Genomic DNA, 3136 nt, shown 5'->3' on the forward strand with positions numbered 1-3136 from the left:
TATATATATATATATATATATATAAACCTACTGCTGTTGAGTTGATTCCCACTCATAGTGAGAATCTATAGTACTATAGGACAGAGTAGAACAGCCCTGCAGGGCTTCCAAGGCTGTAAATTTTTATGGAAGCAGACTGTCACATCTTTGTCCCATGGAGTGGCTTATGGGTTCGAACCACTGACCTTCTTGGTTAGCAGCGAGTGCTCTAACCACTGTGCTACCAACCACATGCATTTAAAAATTTTTTTTTGCTATACATGTTTTTGTTATTGGTATTTGAACACAAGTCCAATTGATTGAGTTGTTTTTCTTTTTCTTATTGATTTTTAATTCTTAATATATTCTGGGTCCTATTTGTGTAGGAAGAGCCCTAGTGGCACAGTGGTTAAGAGCTATGGCTGCTAACCAAAAGGTCAGCAGTTCAACTCCACCAGCTGTTCCTTGGAAACCCTATGAGGCAGTTCTACTCTGTCCTATAGGGTCACTATGAGTTGGAATTGACTCAGTCAGTGGGTTTGGGTTTTTAATTCATCCAGGAAAGAGCCCTGGTGGCGCAGTGGTTAGGAACTTGGCTGCTAACGAAAAGGTCGGTGGTTCGAACCCACCAGCCTCTTCGCAGGACAAAGATGTGACAGTTTCGTTAAAGATTATAGCCTTGAAAACCCTATGGGGCAGTTCTACTCTGTCCTATAGGGTCGCCATGAGTTGGAATCGACTTGATAACAACAGGTGATTCGTCCAGGATCTTATTTGACGGAAATATCTTCTCCCAGTTTATGGCTGGTATCTTTACTCCCTTTATCATGCTTTTTGATGTACATTAGAGATTTTCTTTAAAGCAGTTAAATCTATCAATCTGAAAAAGTATTTTTTGCTTGGATTATTCATGGCATTGATATATTTTTTTAAATGGGTATCTCCAAGTTCAATACACATACAATCAGTATAGTAAACGTGCATGTCTTTCTGGCTCCTTTCATGCTTTTGTCAGCATTATTTTTCACATTAAAGACTGCTGTTGTTTTTAGTTGCCATTGAGTCAGTTCAGACTCATAGTAACCCCACGTGTGCTGTGACCCTTCAGAAGCAGATCACCAGGCCTGTCTTCTGAGGCATCTCTGGGTGGGTTTGAACTGCCAATCTTTCAGCTAGTAGTGGAACACGTAACTGTTTTGTGCCACCCAAGGACTCCCCATTAATGACTGTAGTTGTTGTTGTGTGCCCGCCGAGTTGACTCTGACTCATAGCAACCCTACATGACGGAGTAGAGCTGCCCCATAGGGTATCCTAGGCTTTAATTTTTGTGGAAGGAGCCCCGGTGGTGCAGTGGTTAAGTGCTCAGCTGCTAACTGAAATGCTGAACCCACCAGATCCTCCACGGAAGATGTGGCAGTCTGCTTCCCTGGGGTCACTATGAGTTGGAATCGACTCAACTGCAACAGGTAACGGAAGCACCACAGACCTTCTGGTTAGCAGCTGAGCACTTAACCATTGAGCAACCAGGGCTCCTCCATTAAAGATTTAAAAAAAACCAAACCCACTGCCGTCTAGGCCATTCCGACTCATAGTGACCCTGTAGGACAGGGGTAGGACTGCCTCATAGAGTTTCCAAGGAGTGACTGGTGGATTCCAGTTGCAGACCTTATGGTTATCATCTTGCGCTGTTAACCACTGTGCCACCAGGGCTCCAATAAAGATTAGGTGATATATATTCAATGAAAGGCTTGCTTTGTAGATGCCCTCATAATGCTCTAAGGCAGGGGTTGGCAAACTTTTATCTCTTAAAAGGCCAGATAGTAAATATTCTAGGCTTTGTGGGCCATATGGTCTCTGTTACAACTACTGAGCTTTGCCATTACAGTGTGAAAGCAATTGTAAACATTATGTATAGAATGACTATGGCTGTGTTCCAGTAAAACTTTATTTATGGTACTGACATTTGAATTTCGTAAGTGATGAAATATTATTCTTCTTTTGTTTCCCATCATTTATGAAGGTAAAAACCATTCTTAGTTCATGGGCTGTACAAAAGCAGGTGGTGGGCTGGGTTTGGCCCCCAGGCCGTAGTTTGCTGACCCCTGCTCAAAGGTGTTGTGATGAATCCTGTGGAACAAACTGCGTCTGTGGATAACTATTTTGGAAGCGGTTTCTGAGCTTGTTCTATGCCCTAGAAAAGTGTTTACAGTCCCCTGAATTGAAGAGCAAGGTAAGTGACAGGTCTACCTCAGACTGCACAACATACCATATTTATGACAGAATGTTCCTTGCGTAAATGGGTGCATTGTGAGGTAAGAAGCTGGTGAACTATCATTGTGTGGCATGCTCCTCAATGGTGGTGGACACTCTCTGGATGCTTGCCCTTTATTCCTAGGGAAGTGTGTGTGCTAATATCCATTGTTATTAGTATCAAATGCTCTGAAAAATAGGTCCCGTGTTACACAGTGTTTCCAAGTTCTGATTTTTGGCTTCAAAGCTCTGAACCTGCAGCGAGGCTTTCCTGGAGCTGATACATGGCAGTGCCGATTTCCTCAGTGTTGGAAGGAAGAATCAGGCTTGAGTGCTTACCAAGCAGGACCTCTCCCCCAGCAGATAGATGGGGCCATCATGCTGGTGACCTAAGACACACAAAATCATTGCCTCACACAAAAACGCTCCAGGCTTTGCAGGCAGCTTCGTGCAGCATACCCAGACTAGGAGGTCGGAACTGTGCACATGACTATAAATTAGAGGCACGAGCTTCGTAACTGCTTAGCCAGAGAGAAGATCTCCCTCAGGTGAGCATATCAGACGCCTTGGAGAAAAAATCAGGCCCTAAAGGCAGGTTCATTGGTTCCCCTGGGAAGTCAAGGCCTTGCAACTAATTACAAAGTTCCTGCAGGCTGGGCCTTAAGGGTGACCTGACGGCCCCTGAAGGCTGGTCCAACCTTCTCTGACATCTCGCGGGCTCCTCCCCGCCCCCTCTCCCTCCCACAGGGCCCCGCCCCATTCTCGGGTCGCACCTGCGGCCTAGCCGCTTTGGGGGCGGGCGCCCCGGGACGAGGGGCGGCCCGGCCAGTTGCGAACCTCGGCCCAGCAGGGCGGGACCGGCGAGTCCCTCCCGGTCAGCGCAGGCCTCGCCGCGAGTCCCTCCCTC

Source organism: Trichechus manatus, unplaced genomic scaffold (assembly GCF_000243295.1).
Source record: "Trichechus manatus latirostris isolate Lorelei unplaced genomic scaffold, TriManLat1.0 scaffold00027, whole genome shotgun sequence".
Lineage (NCBI taxonomy): Eukaryota > Metazoa > Chordata > Mammalia > Sirenia > Trichechidae > Trichechus > Trichechus manatus.